This window comes from Cyanistes caeruleus, chromosome 1 (assembly GCF_971803275.1).
Source record: "Cyanistes caeruleus chromosome 1, bCyaCae1.hap1.1, whole genome shotgun sequence".
Classification (NCBI taxonomy): Eukaryota; Metazoa; Chordata; class Aves; order Passeriformes; family Paridae; genus Cyanistes; species Cyanistes caeruleus.
The window spans coordinates 127,480,724-127,502,696 of NC_141701.1; the positions used below are offsets into that span (position 1 = coordinate 127,480,724).

The following is a 21,973-nucleotide window of genomic DNA, read 5'->3' on the forward strand; positions in this document are numbered from 1 at the left end:
GTAGTTTTGTTAAAACTTTTACTTTGCATACTTGATCCATTTACATTTCTGTCAGTGTCACAGCTTCCAAACTTGCTTTTGCAGACTCAAAAGGAGTACATTTAGTTCCACATCGAACAGGTTTAAAATGCTTCAACATCTCATGCCACTCTGGGATGAAGATGAAACTTTGTGCCCACCAGCTGAGAAGCTGTTCTGTTTGCCAGGGTGGTACACAGCGTTACAGCCAAATTTGAAATTTCATTTAGGTTTCAGAAACAGCACAAAGGAAAGAAAACTACTGGAAAACTAGAGATCTGCAGAAGAGTTCAGTATGCAGTTCTTTTTGAAAATGCCAGGAAGCCTTCATCTCTTGTTATCAAGGTGACAAAATAGCCTTAAAAATTTGAGACTTCTAATCCAGATGCACAGATGTTTGACTTTGAAACTAAAATATCTTAATGCATGAAGAATTAATTTATTTAATTTATAAAACTTTTTCTTAATAATAATGGCAATTGATAAAATTAGGCTGGAAATTGGCAGAAAATTCTAGTCAACAGAATGGTTGATCTTAAGAAGAGTGATAGTTAACAGTAAGTGAAAAGAATGAGTTTAATTGCCCTGTGGGAAGAATTACATGACAGGCTTCCTTGGCAGAGCCAGTTCCCATCAATAAGAAGGACCTCTGCAGCCAATGGTCTCTGGCAGTATTTTTTCCTTTTCTGTAACTCTAAATACAAAGTGAATTCCAATAATTACAATTGGAGAAATGCAGAAAGCAGCATACATAATTAAGATCCTCTTAATCCCCAAGCCTCTCCAAATCATTGCTAAAAACCTTTTCATCTGAGCTGGACCACTTGCAGCACAGAAAGTGCTATAGGATGGACAAATAATTTTGCTGATTGATGTCCTAGTGCTGTACTGTTTCTGATTTTGTGGCTCTCTAGAGTTCACCTTCTTTTACCACTTCAGGGAGACAAAGAATACCATCTGGGGAAGCAGCTCTCGTAGCTGGAAGCTGGGCAGCAGGGGCCAGGGCTGTTCCTGCCACCCCATGAAGCCTTGCTCTCTGTGTCCCTCTGATTGCCCCTCAGAGAGGAGGGTCTGATAGTTTGCTTCTGATTAATAACAGAAAAGAAAAGCAGTGAAAAGCCTGAGTAGTCCTTTTCCTGAATGACCTGTACTTCAGCATCCCTCATTAGAAAAAATGCCAAATCACTCCATGTCCAACTGTGATTCAAGAAAACATGGCCTCAAAGTCAGAAGTGAGAATAAGATTGCAACAAATAGGATTAAAAGGCCACAGTTCCTGTGCTTCCTCTGTCCCTAACTCATCTGGCAGCTGGCTGCTGATGGTCTGTCAACAGGATTAATCCAACATTTACACAATCCAACTTTACACATTTCTAAATACTGGTGTTTCCTATCCTTCTAATGTTCCACACAAAACATATATCATGTTTCTGAGGTATTATTTCTTCAGGCAATTTATTGTTAGAGTGTATAATATGTGGATTTTTAGCTTTCTAAGCTACAAATTAACTTTGTGAATAGATACACATTTGAAAATAGACGTTGTAAGTTTATTATCTCACTATCAGCTGCAAACCTTCATGGTCAATGACTGTAGAAGGTAAACCACAATTCACTACTGAAAGTATTGTTAATTGATGCCAGAGAATGTGTCTTGGATAACACCTGCATAATTTAGAAGCTTGAACATTTAAAGCTTTCTTTTAACATTTGAGCTAAAATTTGATATTCTTCCTTGGAATCCAACCTTTCCCAATACCACCTTCCTTTAATCCTCACAACATCCTGCTTCTTTTGTGCAATGTGCTCCTTTTTTACCTTGGAGTTTAAAAGAAATTTATAGACACACAAACATTCATGTTCATGTTTGTGACTATATCTCAGAAGCATTCCAGAAACAAGGCTTCAATGTGCACACTTCACTCCCTGATCAGGGGAGGTGAAAGCAGTTACAGAAGTTTTCTAGGTTCCTTTAATATTCCTAATATTCTTTTTAATTAATATATTATTAATAAAATAATATTTAATAACTATTCCAAATATTAATTTTAATTAATATTCAAAATACTCCCAAAATATTGCAGTGATGAAAACAGTAAAATAACTTATATAAAGAGGAAAGGAAATTATTCCTGGGAAAATTATGCCAGGATTTCTTTGAAGGGAGATTCACCGAGACAATATACCAGGGTTGTTTCATAATCCAGAAAGGAGATCAGTTGAAATGAGCCACTTTTGCTATGTAGTAAGTGTCAGTTGGAGGAGTAAAAGGTTTTAATCCAATCAAGCATGGGCTACCCTGATATTTTTGCCTGAAGTAGCTTCTGTATCCCATCTGCTGAAGTAGACACCTATATTCTGCAAAAAGGATGTGACTATCTAGTTTGCTGATTATGGAAAATTTCTCTATTTAGCCAGTTGCTGTGTTCTTTGATGGTCTTCAAAGAAACACAGGTAATAAAATCAGCCTTTCAAAGCTTGCAAAGGCTGCCAAAGAGAAAGTGCATGAAACCTACTCGGGAGGCTCAGACTAACAGGTAGAGTGAGGTGTTTACAATAAAATATTTATGAATTACAATGTAACTACAGTGTTTTAAAAAAAGGTAACAAAGTCAGTGATAATACAGTCATTTTATCTTGTAATCCTGCAAAGAGGGACACTCAGAGGAGCAGGATAAAGTGTTAGAAGCTTCTGAATACGAATGAGAATAGCCAACACAATAAAATTATGACCCTCTATTAGGAATTATATATGCTGTAAACAGCTTTATTGCTGTTTTCATGGTCAACACTATTTGTATTGAGCACAGTATACTTAATACAGCACTCCTAAGAACAGAAATCCTTTTAAAAAAAAGTTATCTGTTTTTTCCCCTGTTGTTCCCATCACAGAAGATTCTGGTAGTTGCTTACAATTATAAAGATACAATTACTATTGAACATCTTGGTATGCCAGTAACTGTTAACCCTTATTATGAAAAAAACCAAAAGGTTCATGTGAATGTACTTTCATATAATTACGCTGCTTTCTCAATCACTTCTAATGTTTCCACAGTTTTCATCATTGCTAGCAAATCAACATCTATTCCAGAACTTTCATGATTCCCATTTGAATCCAGTAGTGACACAGTAAGAATCTAAAGTAGAAATAATGTTTTCATCAATTATTGAAGCTGAGGAGAATTCAGTGCACCGCAGCACGGGAAGCCTGTCTAAACCAAAAAGAGGTGAGGAAGAAAACTCAAGAGACTTGCACAGTGAGGATCTGCTCTGAGCTCAGGAAGAAGCAATGGAGATGGGAAAGGACATAGCAGGAGAGGAATTTGAGATGGAGCCTGTGAGGAACCATGACTAGACCTGCAGGGACTGATAAGAAAGCAATTAGCTTGGTTTATTATGTCAAACTTCCCTTTGCTTGCCCAGGGTTGTTTCATGAGACTCTTATGTCCCTGGCTGAACAGCACTTCTAAAAGCCTGAATTTGCTCCACAGAGTGGTTTAGAGATTGGCCACTTATTTTCTGCTAGGAAATAACATACTGACAGGCAGATTCAACAATGCTGATAAGAAGATGAACAGGTTCTTTCCCCAACTCAGAGATTGTAAGAGCATTCTTTCCACAATTTAATCTCTATCACTTGAAACGACATTCAAATGGAATCAAACACACTGGCAGAGCAGCAATGCAACCATCAGAGCAGCAAAGAGTTAATTCCTATTCCATGACAAAATTCCCTTACAGCATGTTCTTCCTCATGGGTCCCTCACCCTGACCCCTGGCACCTTTGCACAGGCAGGATGCACAGAGCAGTTTTACAAAGTGCTGTCAGCAAAATGTGGCTGAACAATGCTCTCTAGTTTGGGGCTTTAAAACTAAACCATGTCTCCTTCTCTGTAAACCAGGATCACACGGAGGTAAGGTGCTGTCCAAAGCAGGTTTTCAGACTGGCTGTTCTCTAGTCACCTGGTGTGTCAGTTGTGAGCTGTACAAATAAGACATTTCCCTGCCTGCTTTCATGTAGTGATAGACATGAAGCACAGATACTTTGAGTCAGTCAGTACATTTGTCTTCCATGAGTTCCCTGTCACCCTGTCCTTGTGACAGTCCTGCAACACCACAGGATGGAATAAGAGCCCTGGATGCAACACAGGTGAAGTGTGACCATTAGGGGCTGCTTCAGCCATGCCCCAGAATGGATGGCCAAAGAGAAGATGGAGATGATTTCCTTCTCTTCCCCATCACATGCCCCTGTTTCTGTTGTCAGGTTTGTTCAAGTGTAGGGACTCCTGTTAAACACAACCAAAATGCACACACAGGACCTGCTCAGGAAGGTCTGCAGAAAATGACCAGATTTCCGGAGTAATACACATACTTCCAGGAGAGATGGAGCACGCAGTAAATAGTAATTGGTACCATACCCACACACACACAGTAATCTGGGGAGCTCAATTAAATTACTGTGCTGTATTAAGAAAAGTATGTGATCACACAGTTAATGACATAGAACATGCACAGGGAGAGAAGAAAATCTACAGCCACATTTTCAGTGTCTGGCTTTTCCTACCTTCTGAATGAGTAATGGTATTTAGGATGCCTTAATATGTCATTTTTGTCTTGAAATTCACAGGTTGTTTTTTCTCCTGAAAAAAGAGACTTGACTGGTGCCCCAAGCAGAAAGGACCCTGAGTCAGCTTCATGATTAAATGTAACACAAAGATTTTGAAATATGGCAATAGGTTCACCTTAAAAAGCACAAAAGCCAGGAATAGATTCTTGAGATGAAATTTTTCAGACCTTTGCCTTTGCAACGCCATCTTTGTAAGCTCTGCAAACAGCTCAGCCAAGTTACTGGTGATAAGTAGTAAAACCTGTTGATAAGTTCTTTATTCCCCAAAGCTTTGCTCTATCCAAGAAAAGCATACATTGATCAGGAGATTAATGATATTTAATATGTGAAAGATGGATTTGAATGGGTGTGGTTGTTGGGGCAATATTTGTGATTATCCCAGCAGTACAGATGCTGTACATCATTGCAGATGCCATGTCAAAAATGCAGCAAGGTAAAACAAAGTCACTTAGTGTGGCAGGTTATTGTTCCTACCCACTGCAAACACAACTGTTGTAGGACAATAACATGGGTTACCTTGAGGAATTATGTTTACACCTATATTGATATCTATGGGAATACCCAATCCATTCCAGTGCCTAAATTTTTTATACATGCTAATCATTTAACCAAAGTTGAAGGAAAGTCGGGAGCAGGTCTTTTTCAACTCAATTGCTGTCTGAAAAATCAGTACCCCACTAAAATGCAAATGAGTCTCTTTCATCTCTGAGTCACGATATGATAATTTAATATGATTTGGTATGGAATATGACTCACTGCTTTTGAAATCATAGGGACTGACATAGGATTGAAAATGTGAGCAGGCAAAATGTAAGATTAGCTCCTGGAATAATGTAGCAAAGAAGCTCGGGTTCTGAAGGGGGAGCTAGATACCACTGTGACTTAGAAAAATTGGCTTCTGTTAGTTGCAGAAAATACATGTGTCCAGTGGGGAAAAGGTTGATTTACAGAAAGAAAGGTAGATGTCGTTCCAGGTGACAGCTGTTATCATGACTGTCCACATCCACAGAGTATTACCATGCTTTGGGGATCACCTAGCCAGGAAACAGGACTGTGTAACCAAGTAAGATGAGATAGAAGACACTTAGAACAATCATTGTAAATGGACGGTTGGCAGCTGTTACTGAAAAAATTAAAAAAAAAAAAAAAAGAAGGGAAATAGCTTTTTTATAACAAAAGACTCTCTTAGGAAAATACTGAATGTGATGCTGTTGCAGCATTCCCATGTTATCCAGTATCATTAATGTGGGATGGAAATTGATACTGATGTTAGCTAGCACCCATGTGCAGGTGCAGAATTTGGCTGACCAAGATGAAGATGTTTGAATCGTTTTTGAGCAAGAGCTGGCACAAAAAAATGCACGTTACAATGACACGGACATGCAAACATGGGGACTTGAACCAGGGAACATCTACTGATCTGTGACCACTGGAGAGTGATGCATAATGTCAAAGATCTGTCCAGGAATACAAATGAAACTTGCTTAAGCTTCCAGAAAAAAAACAAGAGGACAAAGAGAATGAGGCAAACTTGAAAATGCAAATAAAATTACTCCTTATTGCCACTAAAATGAACAAATTTAATTAATCATTTTTTATGTATGAAAACTCAGAGCCTTTTAGGTATTTCACATCTGGTTTGGCTTTAAGGTGGATTCTGCATGACATTCAGCCAGGACTGTCCCAGGTTAAGCTAATTCCTACGGCGATTTAGACAGCTCCCCAGGATCTAGTCCTACAGAGAAAGTTCACCTCTCATCACTTCCCATCTCATTATTTGGGGTGAAGTGGCATCTCATCCGTGGGACTTCCATGGATTTTGGCAGATGATTCAGCTTGAGAATACAAATTGATATCTGCTACAGTACTGTTTGCCCTTTTGGATTGCACAGGGGCTTCTGTTGCGTTGTGGAAGGATGATCACAGAGCACCTCTCTTTTTGCAGCAGACCATGCCAGGAATGACTTTTAGCAGGCCATAAATAAAGAAAGAAAACTTGCCTTCCTGTCAGACATACATGTGAAAATGGTTTTATGCATTTGGACATTTTCAGAAATGAGCAGAATATAATTAGAAATTAATGGGCAAATGAGAGAGATGAGCATGGCTTTTGGTCAGTCTGGATACAGATAGACATGATGGCAAAAGGAAGGAACTGGAATATGAGAAAGTGAATGAGAAACTCAAGGGTTAAACATGTTTTGCTGAAAGTGGGGGACCTCATTCAGCCTCACCTCCTTGCCACAGAAAAACTGTGGTTCCTTGTTGAGATTTCAGTTCTGCTTATTGGTGCTGACTGTTGGACTGTGGGCTGAGAGCATCTCAGTCACACAATTTTTTTTGCATAAGATCTCCATCTTCCTTACAATGCACTGACAAACCAAATTCCAGCTTTAAATCCTGTGAGATTTTTGGGTTTTGTTTGATTTTACAATGTAAGTTATTAAAATCAGCAGAATTAATGCATTTTTAAAAACCCACCTATTTAGTCATGCCAGAAAGCAAAGTTTTTAGCTGATAGGGTAAAAAAAACCAAACAATGAAACACAACAAGTTTCATCCCACTATCTGATCTCTCAGGAAACTTACAAAACAAATAAAAATAGTGATTTAGAATTAATAGACTTAATGTAATCTTACTCAGTGTTGTTTTTACTCTGCTGTTCTGAAATCACTGGCAGCTCTAAAAAGAGACATACAATGAACTAAAATGTCACAACGTAATATGTCAATAAAATCTTCCCAGCAAAATGAATCATTTCAAATGTCTTTAAAACAAGGTGGATTGACTCTTGTATACTGTTCAAACATGTTGTTTCCCAACAATGTTTCTCATGATCTGATGCTATCTGCCTGTGCAGGAGCAAACCATGGTTGATTTACATATTATTTGGAATGTTTTCCTTGCTATTTTTTTATTTGGTTGGTTGGTTGGTTGGTTGGCTGTTGTTCAGAAACGCAGTGTAGATGCCCAGCAATAGTTTGTTTAATGAAGGTTATGTCTATGTGAGTGGAAGCAGTTGAATTATTACACGTTAAGAAGCTGTTGTCTCCTGGCTGGGTTCCTCAGGCAAATCCTATGGTTTATGTATTAAGGCACACATCCACATACACTCACACAGCAAAAGTTATTCTAGAGACTGCTTTCTTCATTAATCAAGAGGCAAATAATTCTAATAGATCTCTTCTTCTTCTTTGCACATTCTCTAGCAAATCAATCTGTATTTCATTCAGAAGATGTGGGAAATTTGTTTTGTTAAATTCTATTAACTGTAAAACAACATAGTAGTACACTAACACAGTGAAACAAAGGCTAACTAGTAGCAAAAAAAATATGTGCTATATTGAGTTGGTGATTTCTATTTTATAGATACATCATTTGATTCATTCCAACTTGTAAAGTACCTGTGCTGAAAATGCATGACATGGTCATTACTCTTCTGAAGGAAGAAAACTCCTGTGCATACAATAACTGAAAGAATTGCTACACATTTTATTAAAATAAGGATGTGATTGCTTTGAAGATGTGATTGTAAGTCATTAGGCATGTATGAAAAACACTCCTATAGTTTGATGATCTGCTCCTGAAGTGCTTGGTGCCTTGAATGCAGTAGGGACTTTCTTATCATTCCTTTCATACATTGTGTAATGGACATTTCTGAGAACTGAGGGTGTGCTTAGAAAATAAACAGCAACAAATTCTCCCTCTCTCATTTTTGGTGAAACCAAGCACTTGGAATAAGGAATAGCCAGGACAGCAAAGCCCTATCAGCAGTGTTGAACGGAGTACTCACATTCCAAAATGACATCTTCCTACAACTTCGTAACACAGAATTTGCAGCTGTTTAGACTACTCATTATCCTGTATATCCTTCTTACCCAAGAAAGAAAAAATGTCCGGAAGATTCAGACGATAGGTATCCAAGTTATCAGCCATGGCTTTGCATCATTATATGATAGGAGGAGTAATTTGTATTTCAATAAGCATGCTCTGTTTCTTGACCAGGAAGGTGATTCAAGTACCCAAAATTTCATTTACCTTTGGCTTAGAATAGCTGTTATCATGCTCTAAGCTACTATCATTCACTGCAATTAGCTCCTACTTTGGTTAAGGATAACTTTGCATTTGAAAAAGCAGTAAGGTGCATATCTTGTTTTTCAGAGATTTGTTTCCTTTTCTATAATAGCGTATGTTCTGAATTTTCAATTTACTGTCTACTTATCCTTTGAGACATTATAATGATTGTTTAATGCCACAAACAGAAAAGTACAGGCACAAAATTGCTATGTTGAAGTTCAAGCTGACTCTTGGAAACATTAATCCATTGAACAGAAGAGCATTATATTAAACAAAGTAGGATTGGTCCCAAAGCATATTAGAAATATTCTGTATAAATGTGCCAGCAAAATAGCCTAGTAGGTGAGTGGGAAATAATCACATTTTCTTATTCTGTATTGCAAATCATTAATTTCATTTAAATATGCATGTATAAAATTACCTACACCAGAAAAAAGATGCAACTTTTTTTTGGAACAAGCACTGAATCACTAATGTTCAAATCTGTGTTAGAGCCCAAAGCAGAGAAATGTGGGAAATGTGGGAAAGAAAGGGATGCCCTGTCTGAGCAGGGTAGCCTTCTGACATATACATTGATTTGATGAAACAAGGACTGTTCCCTTTCATAGAATTACAAAATCAATTAGGTTGGAAAAGATCACTGAGTCCAATCTATGACTGAGCACCCCCTTGTCACTGAGTGCCACATCCAGGCTTTCCTTAAACACCTCCAGGGATGGTGACTCCACCCTCACCCTGGGCAGCTCATTCCAATGCCTGATCACTCCCTCTGTCAATAAATTCCTGCCAATCTCCAACTAAACGTCTCCTAGTGCAGTTAAAGACTATGTTCTCTCATCCTGTTGCTAGCTACCTCGGAGAAGGGACTGAACCCCCACTTGGGAGAATGAGGTGAAACCTCCCTTTTCTCCCAGCTAAAAAACCCCAGCTCCCTCAGCCATTCCATAAGACTTGTGCTCCAGACCCTTCACTAGCTTCATTGCCCTTCTCTGGACTCCTCAAAATGGTGTCTTTAAGTTCACCTCAATATTCTTTCCCATCTGCATTTTTTTTCCTTCAACCTGAGCAATGACAATTGTTTGTTTTCTCCTCTGTCCAGATCATTGCTTCATATCACCCCTTCTCCATGACTCAAAGATCCTTCAGTGTTACTTGGAAAGATTGTATTTTCCTCTTTCAGATTTCTCCTCAAGCCTTACATCTGATGAATAATACTTGGGGATGAGGGAATACAGCAAATAACTGGATTATCAACAATTACAGCCTCCTAACATTCTAGCATTATGTCAGGTTCAACATGTTCAGCATCATGTTCCATTTCACTCTGAACCACTTTGCCCATAGCGTGCAGTGCAAAGAGCACAGAGCTTGTGCCATCTATAAACACTTCCACAGGAGTCACCATTTCAACCCCCAGCACATAATAGAGAGCCTGCAATGAATAACATACATCTGAAAGGAAAATGAACAAGGCAGTCACAGACAGTAGATGACCAAAACAGTGTTAGTTTCTATAAATAATACATTGCAGAGATGAATTAATTATGGTTCAAGGGAAAAGTTTTAGTACCATCATACATTATTTTCTCTCTGATTTGGAAACAGCCCTTTGGGTCTGAAAAGAAACAGAGGCATGGCATCTGTTTGGCCATCCAGGTGTTAACATTCTTTTGGGTTCACAAAGGTGATTATTTGGGTGCATGAAGGCTTATTCTCTGCTCTCATGTGATCACAGCATTTCTCCACATCCAGAAGAATCCTCCAGGGGATTAGTTAATGAAAAGTGCTGTAATTCAAGAAATGCATCCCCTTTGGCTGCTATTATTTGCTTTTCTCTGGCAGCGAAACAAACATTGATATTTGGGGGCCTCATTTACTGACAGAAATTTCTTTCATTGGTGTCTCATATGGATGCAAATTAATCCATATAATGCATATATCCACTCACAGTCAAAACCCAGTTCTTTGTTGCAAAACATTTTTTTTTTCTATTTACTATTTTTTTTCAGTTGAAGATCATTCTTTACCCTGCCCTAACGCTTCTACTGATTTGCAGAACCACTGGGAATTAGACTGGTCAGGACATAGTGCAAACCTGACTCCATCTTGTACTTATGCTAACAAACAAGACAGGTTTGTTTGCCCACAGGGAGATGTCTGGGGGAAAATGGGGAAAATGCAACTATTCCTAACATAATGCAAAGATGAAGTATTTCTAAAAACCATTTAGACAAGCAACAACCAAAACCCACCAGAAACGCCAGCCAGTACCCCAAACATCCTGTAGTGTTGGTGCTACACCAGAGCTCCTGTGGCTGACCTGTGCAGCTAACACAGTGTGCTGATCTCCAAGGACAAGGCTCTGTCTTGCACTGACCCAGGGCTTGCTGCCCAGTCCCACCCCAAAGCCATCCAACCACTGCACAAAGCTAAGGACACACAGGTGACATTTAGAGTGGTAAAGACCTGCATGGTCACAGACACAGACATTTGTGTTAATGGATTTTTGCTGAAAAATACCTGAATAGATTTGGATAGGACAGCCAATCATCTTCAAGAGGACAATCCCATTAATTAAGTTGTTTATATAAGCACTTTGATACCATTTTTCATGTCCATTTTCCCTGCAATCTACATTCAGATTGAGGCTATAAAGTTTACAGTAGCTGCAGGTAGTGTGCTGTCAGAACAAAAGGATTACAAGGCTGCCTTTCTTGTTGAGAACTTACCTGGAAACAAAACAAAGAAGCTTAGATCTTGGGGAAAATTTCAAAACCAGCTAGATAAATGATGCAAGATACATGGCTTAAAGGACATTTGTCATGTTGAGCCTTTAAGTAGCACATTGATTTTCTTTGCAGTTTATTTAATATTCTGAATATGTCAGATCTGGATTTCATTTGCATTTGAAAGATACTTGATATGGTCAGAATAATATTGAGAGGAATTAATTAATCTCATCCTGCATTGGGAAAGCTTTTTCATTATTTCACATATGAAGTCTGTAACAGTGATAGTTTCCAATTAATTGCTCTCAGTGACATTTTCTTGTTCACATACCTTTGCATAGAGAAATTTCCTATAGCCTTTTTACAATTATCTGATCCACCTAACAAAGTTGGACAATGATGTCTAATACCACAATATGTGAAAATTACTTAGAGACAATGCTAACGGATTTTTGAAGCTGATATTATTTGTCATATCTCTTCAGTTTGGGGCAATGATTTCTAACATCTCTGATCCCTGAAAATTGTTGGGAAAATTGTTCTCACCTCTAGTGTGATCAGGTGGAGACTCACCACTTGGTGGTGATGGGGAGGAGGTAGGAGAGGGGCTGAGCAGGAGCCCAGAACCAAGTCAGTGCTGGATACATTCCCAAAGCTGGATTCATCACAGAGCCCAGCTGCAAATGAGGTAGGAAAAGGGTTTTTACCCAGAGGGTGGTTGAGCACTGAAAGAGGCTCCCCAGGGAAGTGGTGACAGCATCAAACCTGACAGTTCAAGAAGTGTTTGGACAATACTGTCAGACACATGGTGTGACTCTTGAGGTGTCCTGTGCAGGGCCAGGAGTTGGTCTTGATGATCCTGATGGGCTCCTTCCAACTCAGCATACTCTATGATTTTTGTGATTCTTCCTAGGATAAGGCAGTTCTGATGGCACTTCAGTTACACCTATCCCTGAGGTAACTGTAGAAAACCTTAGGGATCATTTGCAGACAGAAACAGTCATGGAAAGTGAAATTCCTGACATTCAGGGCTGTTTCTGTGCTTCCCAGGGACTACTTTATCTCATAAATAATTTGATACAAATTTTTATATTCCTGTATTTTATATTCCTTACATTTTTACACAGAAGAAATCAGCTGAATGTGTTATTGACAACTAGTTGTTATTTTCCTGTTAACTCTTCTCTTTAGCTGCAGAATAATAATGAAAGCAAAACAATTTTGTGAGTAATGCAAGAATTGAAGTTTTCACAACACCACTGTATTGTAGCTCATACACAGTTGAGATATTGTCAGATGCAGGAATTTGTGTTTGTTAAGAAGGTTTTTGAATGAAGTTAAGGCTAAATCAGCTGCTTAGATCTTCCACTGAGATTCTCATCCAGTTTGATTCACCGAGCTCAGGGAGAGGACTTTTGACTGCTCCAAACTTCAGCGGCCTTGAGTTAAATACAAGATGAACACATCCAAATGTTTCAAAGTAAAGCTTAAGTTTCACAGTTAATATCTCAGTTGATACATTTAGAAAATAAATGTAAGCTCATAGAACAGAAAGTATTTATGAATAAAATTACTTGTGCTTATTTATAAAAGTTTATCTCCTTAAAATCTTAATTGAGAAGAACTTTATTTTAAATTAGCTACCTACTCTTTATTGAACTCCAAAATGAGTGGTTATTTCTCATAGCAGGAGGCTTGAACTAGATGACCTTTACAGGTTCCTTCTATTAGAAATTACTCTACTATTCTATGATTAGGCACTTAGAAATATTTTAATAAATTTATTTTCAGTCATTTCATGAAGTATCTGGAAAACATAAACTTTTTATAAAATTAAAAAAAATTATAAAATTATTTGTTCCACAACACAAGTGCAGAGCTAGATTGGTACTACTATTTGCTTCATTTCTCACTAGATTTGCATTCCAAACCATCAGGATATTGCTATTTAGAGCAATCTATGTTGCAGTAATCCTTAAGAGCAAAAGAACTGAACTGCAGTGTGTTAGATGTGTCCACACATGCAGCTTCATGTAAAAAGTTCATTGTGTAGACAAGTGACGAAACAAAAGGGTGACTTACACAAACTTAGTTGGGAGACAACAGAAGGTATAAATGGAAAAGGACTTACTGCTAAAAGATATGGTAGAGCCAAGAACTTAACTCACACTGCTTGAAGGCAAGTGAAATGCACTGAAATTTTACTCCTAAAAGAAAGGAGTTTGTGTTTCATCTCTTGTGCTTTCTATTGAGTGTGGAAAACAAGGCCATCTTAAGGGCATTTAGGTAAGCACAATTACACCATGACAGAAAAAGCGAGACATCACTACCTCTTGCAAATGCATGGTACTGGATTTGAAAAACAAAATATTTAGCAGTACTGAAAATGAATGATGGACAATTCTGGCACAACACCAGAATCAAACACCTAGTATATTGACATAATTTTTACTTCTAACTGTGTCTGCTGGAGTCTGATTTATTTCAGTTGACCCTTATTCCCTCGTAGAAATTGTTGACAGTATATTACAGCCATCGATCAGTCTCTGATTAAATGCATGAAGCGCTTTCATTACCTTCAAACCCAGATTGAATTGCTGCAGCCATAATGGGAAGACAATATTTCAACTTGCTTTGAGGAACCCCCACCCTGCTTCCAAGCCCTGAAGTTTATTGTTCAGCACGTTTGGTTGGAGAAGAAGATTTATGTCCCCCCTTTCCCAGCAGGCATTAGGAGCAAAGGCAGAGGAGTAACTGACTGTGGGACAGTGTGGAATTGCTTTATCTCAGAACTGAGTGTGCACTTCAAATATTGACGGCTGGGGAGGGGAGGGAAGGGAGGGAGGGAGGGAAGGGAGGGAGGGAGGCAGGGAGGGAAGGAGGCAGGGAGGGAGGCAGGGAGGCAGGGTGGCAGGGAGGGAGGCAGGGAGGCAGGAAGGAAGGAAGAGGGGGAGGAGGGAAGGGAGTGAAGAGGGGGAGTGGGGGAGGAAAGGGAGGGGGGGAGGGGGGGAGGAAGGAGAGGAAGGGGGAAAGGGGGGAGGGGGGGTGGGGAAAGGGGGGAGGGGAAAGGGGAAAGGGGAAAAAGGAAAGGGGGGAGGGAGGGGCAGGGGCGGGGAAGGGGGGGCAGGGAAAGGGGAAAGGGGAAAGGGGGAAGGGGAAATGGGGGAGGGAGGGGCCGGGCAGGGAGGGAGAGGGTCCTGGCTGCAAGTCCTCCTGCGTGTGCCCACATCTCATGGCCAAAGTGACAGTGGATCAGCATGGAATTGTTTGCGGAGGAGAGGAAATGGCGTTGGAGCCCAGCAGGGAGGTGTTGCAGCCAGTGTCCCCGCAAAGGGTCCAGAGCCGTGTGGCTGCGGCCCGTGGGGAATCGGTGCAGGGGTGCCGCCGGCGCTGCCTGGCTGCTCCTGGGAGCCGATGACGAGGGGCCGTGATGCAGCGCTGAGTCCCCGGTAGCGACATTCCCCCTTTGGGTGCCGCTTTGGGGCCAGCCAAAGGGCTGCCCTCGGGGCAAATTCCCCGATCTGCCCTCGGGCAGCGGCCCCGGGGGTGCCGCAAAGCGGCCGGGGCCGGCTCAGCCTGCCAGCACAGCCCCTTCGGCTCCCTCAGGGCGCCGGGCAGGCCGCGGGCAGCCGCCATCTGCAGCCCGGCTCTTGCTGGCAGCGGGCGCTAATCCTGCGGCTCTGCTTCCCCTGGAGTCCCTCGCTGGACTTTGTCCTCCTCCTCCTCTCGGGACAGCTCCGGCTCTTCCCTGCTGCTGCTGAAGCTCACAAAGAGACACTCTCCATCCAAGGCTCTTCTTCTTGCTTTCCTCCTGCTGCTCCTTCAAGTCCTGGGGCACTGGGAGTTGGGCTTTGCCTTCTTCTCTTCCTCCTCCTCCATGCCTTCAGTCCTCTGGTCCCTGGATGTGCTGTGCTTGTTCTCTTTCCTGCAAGGGTCCAGCGGAAAATTACAAACACTGTGCATTTTGATTTTGAAAGCTAAAAGGGTGAGTTGTGGATGCTAACTCTGAAACAGAGTGCCTGTAGAAATCACAGGCTGCGTAGTTTCTCAGCCGTGCCTGAGAAAGTGGCCGGGGAAGTTTTAAGGAGGATTTAAAACAATCCTCACAGACAGAAAACAGCCTTGCAGGTGTTGTTTCTCTGTCCCTTGTTTTCTGTGCAGGAGAAAGTCAGGGGGTAGTGAGCCCCACTGACCAATGAGCATAATGTAGTAGTTTGCTAAGCAATAAGAGTTTCCTTTCTCTACTTTCCACGTATCAGTCTATAAAACACACCTGAAGTAATAAACTAGGGAGAGATTGTCCTGATCGGCTCCACGAGAGTCTGTGCCGCTCTTCTCGCCGTTCCTAATAGAGCGACCCCTGGACAGCGCCGCTCTCCTGGGACTGAGCCGGGCCCCGCGCGCCCTTTAGAGACCCTGCAGCTGGGGTGGGCCTCTGCCATGTCACAATGGCTTTGGGCACCGCAAGCCCAAAGAGGGGAAAGGGGGAGAGGGAAGGGGGAGGGGGGGAATGGGGGAAAGGGAAAAGGGAAAAGGGAAAGGGGGGAGGGGAAAGGGGGGGAGGGAAAAAGGGGAGGGAGAAGGGAGGAAAGGGGAGAGGGGGAAGGGGGAAAGGGGAAGGGGGAGGGGGGAAGGGGGGGAAAGGGAAGGGGGGGAAAGAGGAGGGGGAAGGGGGGGAAGGGGAAGGGGGGGGAAGGAGGAGGGGGGAAGGGGGGGAAGGAAGAGAGAAGAAAGAAATAAAATAAAATAAAATAAAATAAAATAAAATAAAATAAAATAAAATAAAATAAAATAAAATAAAATAAAATAAAATAAAATAAAATAAAATAAAATAAAATAAAATAAAATAAAATAAATAGAAAAAGAAAAGAAAAGAAAAGAAAAGAAAAGAAAAGAAAAGAAAAGAAAAGAAAAGAAAAGAAAAGAAAAGAAAAGAAAAGAAAAGAAAAGAAAAGAAAAGAAAAGAAAAGAAAAGAAAAGAAAAGAAAAGAAAAGAAAAGAAAAGAAAAGAAAGGATGAAATAAAATAAAACAAAACGAAATGAAATGAAATGAAATGAAATGAAATGAAATGAAATAATACAAAGCAATACAAAACAAAACAAAACAAAGATAGAAAGATGAAGTGCGGAAGCGCGGAAGCGCAGAAGCAGGTGCAGAAGAAAAGAAGGAAGCGTAGGAGCAAGCGCAGGAGGAAGGAAGGCAGAAGCGCGGAAGTGCAGAAGGAAGGAAAGATGGAAGGAAGGAAGGAAGGAAGGAAGGAAGGAAGGAAGGAAGGAAGGAAGGAAGGAAGGAAGGAAGGAAGGAAGGAAGGAAGGAAGGAAGGAAGGAAGGAAGGAAGGAAGGAAGGAAGGAAGGAAGGAAGGAAGGAAGGAAGGAAGGAAGGAAGGAAGGAAGGAAGGAAGGAAGGAAGGAAGGAAGGAAGGAAGGAAGGAAGGAAGGAAGGAAGGAAGGAAGGAAGGAAGGAAGGAAGGAAGGAAGGAAGGAAGGAAGGAAGGAAGGAAGGAAGGAAGGAAGGAAGGAAGGAAGGAAGGAAGGAAGGAAGGAAGGAAGGAAGGAAGGAAGGAAGGAAGGAAGGAAGGAAGGAAGGAAGGAAGGAAGGAAGGAAGGAAGGAAGGAAGGAAGGAAGGAAGGAAGGAAGGAAGGAAGGAAGGAAGGAAGGAAGGAAGGAAGGAAGGAAGGAAGGAAGGAAGGAAGGAAGGAAGGAAGGAAGGAAGGAAGGAAGGAAAGATAGAAAGATAGAAAGTAGCAAGCAAGCAGCAAGCGCGAAAGAGGGGGAGGAGGGAAGGGGTGAAGGGGGGGAGGGGGGGAGGAAGGGGAGGGAGGGGAGGGGGGGGAAGGGGGAAGGGGGGGAGGGGGGAGGGGGTGAAGGGGGGGAAGGGGGAAAGGGGGGAAGGGGGCAGGGGGGAGGGGAAAGGGGAAAGGGGAAAGGGGGGAGGGAGGGGCAGGGGTGGGGAAGGGGGGGCAGGGAAAGGGGAAAGGGGAAAGGGGGAAGGGGAAATGGGGGAGGGAGGGAGGGGCGGGGCAGGGAGGGAGAGGGTCTTGGCTGCAAGTCCTCCTGCGCGTGCCCATATCTCATGGCCAAAGTGCCAGTGGATCAGCATGGAATCGTTTGCGGAGGAGAGGAAATGGCGTTGGAGCCCAGCAGGGAGGTGTTGCAGCCAGTGTCCCTGCAAAGGGTCCAGAGCCGTGTGGCTGCGGCCCGTGGGGAATCGGTGCAGGGGTGCCGCCGGCGCTGCCTGGCTGCTCCTGGGAGCCGATGACGAGGGGCCGTGATGCAGCGCTGAGTCCCCGGTAGCGACATTCCCCCTTTGGGTGCCGCTTTGGGGCCAGCCAAAGGGCTGCCCTCGGGGCAAATTCCCCGATCTGCCCTCGGGCAGCGGCCCCGGGGGTGCCGCAAAGCGGCCGAGGCCGGCTCAGCCTGCCAGCACAGCCCCTTCGGCTCCCTCAGGGCGCCGGGCAGGCCGCGGGCAGCCGCCATCTGCAGCCCGGCTCTTGCTGGCAGCGGGCACTAATCCTGCGGCTCTGCTTCCCCTGGAGTCCCTCGCTGGACTTTGTCCTCCTCCTCTCGGGACAGCTCCGGCTCTTCCCCGCTGCTGCTGAAGCTCACAAAGAGACGCTCTCCATCCAAGGCTCTTCTTCTTGCTTTCCTCCTGCTGCTCCTTCAAGTCCTGGGGCGCTGGGAGTTGGGCTTTGCCTTCTCCTCTTCCTCTTCCTCCATGCCTGAAGTCCTCTGGTCCCTGGATGTGCTGTGCTTGTTCTCTTTCCTGCAAGGGTCCAGCAGAAAATTACAAACACTGTGCATTTTGATTTTGAAAGCTAAAAGGGTGAGTTGTGGATGCTAACTCTGAAACAGAGTGCCTGTAGAAATCACAGGCTGCGTAGTTTCTCAGCCGTGCCTGAGAAAGTGGCCGGGGAAGTTTTAAGGAGGATTTAAAACAATCCTCACAGACAGAAAACAGCCTTGCAGGTGTTGTTTCTCTGTCCCTTGTTTTCTGTGCAGGAGAAAGTCAGGGGGTAGTGAGCCCCACTGACCAATGAGCATAATGTAGTAGTTTGCTAAGCAATAAGAGTTTCCTTTCTCTACTTTCCACGTATCAGTCTATAAAACACACCTGAAGTAATAAACTAGGGAGAGATTGTCCTGATCGGCTCCACGAGAGTCTGTGCCGCTCTTCTCGCCGTTCCTAATAGAGCAATGACCCCTGGACAGCGCCGCTCTCCTGGGACTGAGCCGGGCCCCGCGCGCCCTTTAGAGACCCTGCAGCTGGGGTGGGCCTCTGCCATGTCACAATGGACTTTGGGCACCGCAGGCTCCCGCGTCACCGTGGGCCCTGACGCACCGTGCCTGTGTCACAAAGGCCACCCCGGCACCCCTTCTCTGGTGCCATGCCTCACGGGAGACAAAGAGTTCCATTTTCCCACCCCAAACTCCTTGTGAAGGGCGGCCCAGGTGTTCTGATTGGGTTTGGGTCCCTGGGGGGTTCTCCCTTGCTGTGTTTCTAACGGTCCCTCAAGGGTGGAGACCCTCAAGAGTTCTGTCCCTCAAAAACCCCTGCTCGGCCTCTGTTCGGGGCTCTCTGTTCTAGACCTGAGTTTGCTCCCATGCTGAATAAACGGTTTCATGACCCGAGAGCCCGTCTCGTTGGTGTCCCATGCTGGTCCCCAGAATCCCGCAGCTTCCCTGGATGAGATCCTGAAGTTGCGGACTGCAACACCCTCCAACAACCCGAGGCACCGGGAGCGGCCTGGAGCAGCCCCGGCCTTGGGGGATTGCTGCCCCTGCTCCTGAGCCGCTCCTTCCAATGATCAGGAGCGGCTGGGGCCGAGTGAAGGTGCAAAGGAGACCCTATGGCAAAGCCACTCGTGGGGTTTTACTGAAGTGTTCATGTCAGAGACAAGGGGAGGGAGAGACAGAAAGGAAGAAAATAAAGAGGAGGATGTTCAGTTACTAGTGGCTCTGGGCTGATTCATCCTTACCGGAAGTGGAAGTGTAACAAAGGGAAGTGATTCGTGCGAACTAAATTGTAACTGTTTGGAAAGTTGTTATTAGAATCAATCAAAAGAATCAGTGTTACAAAGCAGCTGCACCCCTTTACAGATGTTACATGTCAAAATTGACGTACAAGATGTAGATTAGAAGACAAGTGATGTCTCAAGACTAAAACGGCCTTGAGATGGACAAAATTAGAACGACCTTAGGCATTGGGCCTAAAACCCCGTAAATATCAGACTAATCAGTAACCTTACATAATGCAGTGCTTGCTACACACGTGCAAACCTGCAAGGTTATCCAAAGGACAAGGAGGAAGAGGAGAAGCCTTCGCCAAAAGACCACCAAAGGAAGGCTGAAGACCCCCTAACAACAAGCGAGGCACGCGCCGTGAAGAAAAGTGACGTAAAGTAAGAAAAATTGGAAAGAGGAGGAAACTTACGAGAAAGAGTAATGGATACTTTCTTGCCTCACTTCCTCCACACCTCCTTCCTTTTTTCATTTTTTTTTTTTTTTAATTAGAGATCAGCCTTTCCATTTATATCCCCCAGCTTTCTATCTTTCAGGTCTTTGTGCATGTGAAAACTATTAGAAACATCTAAGATCTCACCTCCTATTTTTACAATACATTTCTCCCGTTTAAAATGCAGTTTTAATTTGCTCAAAAGAATAATACAAGGATGCATTTCTAAACTAAAAGTATTTGGGACTGTGAGAATTGTCCTTTCATGTAACATGGAGATAGGTGGTTACTTCCATGAATTATGGACGTACAACTGGAGCCATTCAGCTTGCAGCCTTATTTTAGTTTCACAAGGAAATGATTATAAATCAAATAAGCATATATTCAGGATTTTTTTGCATTTATCGTGTTTGTTCATGTAGTAAACCAATATTCACCAAAGCGCACCTTGATTAAGTCTGGGTCAAAGTAAGGGTCAAAAGAGGGAAAGGTCTGTTGCAGAAATTCATCCCATGGAAACAAAAGGCTGTCATTCCATGGAAAAGCTGTTTTTGCTGAAAGAAACTTTCACCTGTGCCCCAAAAGAACCACATCATTTGATGGCTCTGAATGATATCCCCCAAATCAGCCCAAGTTGTGCAATGCTTTTTCCTCCTTCCCGTTCCTGCCATAGAGTGAATCTGGTCCATGCAGTAAAAAGTTCTTATTACTCTGAACTAAATTCTACATGCTGCAGGTTCAGTATTTTAATTTTACAAAACTATGCACATTTCAAAGGGAGGGAGGGAGGGAGGGAGGGAGGAAATGAAGAAAACCACAAGAAGATTGCATCAACAATTTATTGCATTTATTGCCAATGAAAAAGAAAAAAGGGGGAGGGAGGGGAGGGGGGGGAAAGGGGGAAGGGGGGGAGGGGGGAGGGGGTGAAGGGGGGGAAGGGGGCGGGGGGAAGGGGGCAGGGGGGAGGGGAAAGGGGAAAGGGGGGAGGGAGGGGCAGGAAGGAGGGAGGGGGGGAGAGAGGGGCGGGGAAAGGGGGGCAGGGAAGGGAGGGAGGAAGGGAGGGAGGGAGGAGAAGGGAGAGGGTCCTGGCTGCAAGACCTCCTGCGCGTGCCCACATCTCATGGCCAAAGTGCCAGTGGATCAGCATGGAATCGTTTGCGGAGGAGAGGAAATGGCGTTGGAGCCCAGCAGGGGGGTGTTGCAGCCAGTGTCCCTGCAAAGGGTCCAGAGCCGTGTGGCTGCGGCCCGTGGGGAATCGGTGCAGGGGTGCCGCCGGCGCTGCCTGGCTGCTCCTGGGAGCCGATGACGAGGGGCCGTGATGCAGCGCTGAGTCCCCGGTAGCGACATTCCCCCTTTGGGTGCCGCTTTGGGGCCAGCCAAAGGGCTGCCCTCGGGGCAAATTCCCCGATCTGCCCTCGGGCAGCGGCCCCGGGGGTGCCGCAAAGCGGCCGGGGCCGGCTCAGCCTGCCAGCACAGCCCCTTCGGCTCCCTCAGGGCGCCGGGCAGGCCGCGGGCAGCCGCCATCTGCAGCCCGGCTCTTGCTGGCAGCGGGCGCTAATCCTGCGGCTCTGCTTCCCCTGGAGTCCCTCGCTGGACTTTGTCCTCCTCCTCCTCTCGGGACAGCTCCGGCTCTTCCCCACTGCTGCTGAAGCTCACAAAGAGACGCTCTCCATCCAAGGCTCTTCTTCTTGCTTTCCTCCTGCTGCTCCTTCAAGTCCTGGGGCGCTGGGAGTTGGGCTTTGCCTTCTTCTCTTCCTCTTCCTCCATGCCTTCAGTCCTCTGGTCCCTGGATGTGCTGTGCTTGTTCTCTTTCCTGCAAGGGTCCAGCGGAAAATTACAAACACTGTGTAATTTGATTTTGAAAGCTAAAAGGGTGAGTTGTGGATGCTAACTCAGAAACAGAGTGCCTGTAGAAATCACAGGCTGCGTAGTTTCTCAGCCGTGCCTGAGAAAGTGGCCAGGGAAGTTTTAAGGAGGATTTAAAACAATCCTCACAGACAGAAAACAGCCTTGCAGGTGTTGTTTCTCTGTCCCTTGTTTTCTGTGCAGGAGAAAGTCAGGGGGTA

The 21,973-nt window shown here is 43.9% G+C and overlaps 2 long non-coding RNA genes across 2 annotated transcripts in view; both read right to left on the minus strand.

The window, feature by feature from the left end:
• Positions 1-12,691: 12,691 nt before the first annotated feature.
• On the minus strand, positions 12,692-16,038 carry LOC147655889 (uncharacterized). The gene is made up of 2 exons (XR_015277891.1): positions 15,726-16,038; positions 12,692-15,377 (listed from the first exon to the last, which is right to left on the minus strand). It is a non-coding gene; the product is annotated as an uncharacterized LOC147655889 (long non-coding RNA).
• A 4,855-nt stretch (positions 16,039-20,893) lies between these two features.
• The window catches only part of LOC147655890 (uncharacterized), a 16,235-nt gene continuing 15,155 nt past the window's right edge, over positions 20,894-21,973 (minus strand). The window contains exon 3 of the long non-coding RNA XR_015277895.1: positions 20,894-21,720. This is a non-coding gene — a long non-coding RNA (uncharacterized LOC147655890). The remainder of the gene's footprint in view (positions 21,721-21,973) is intronic.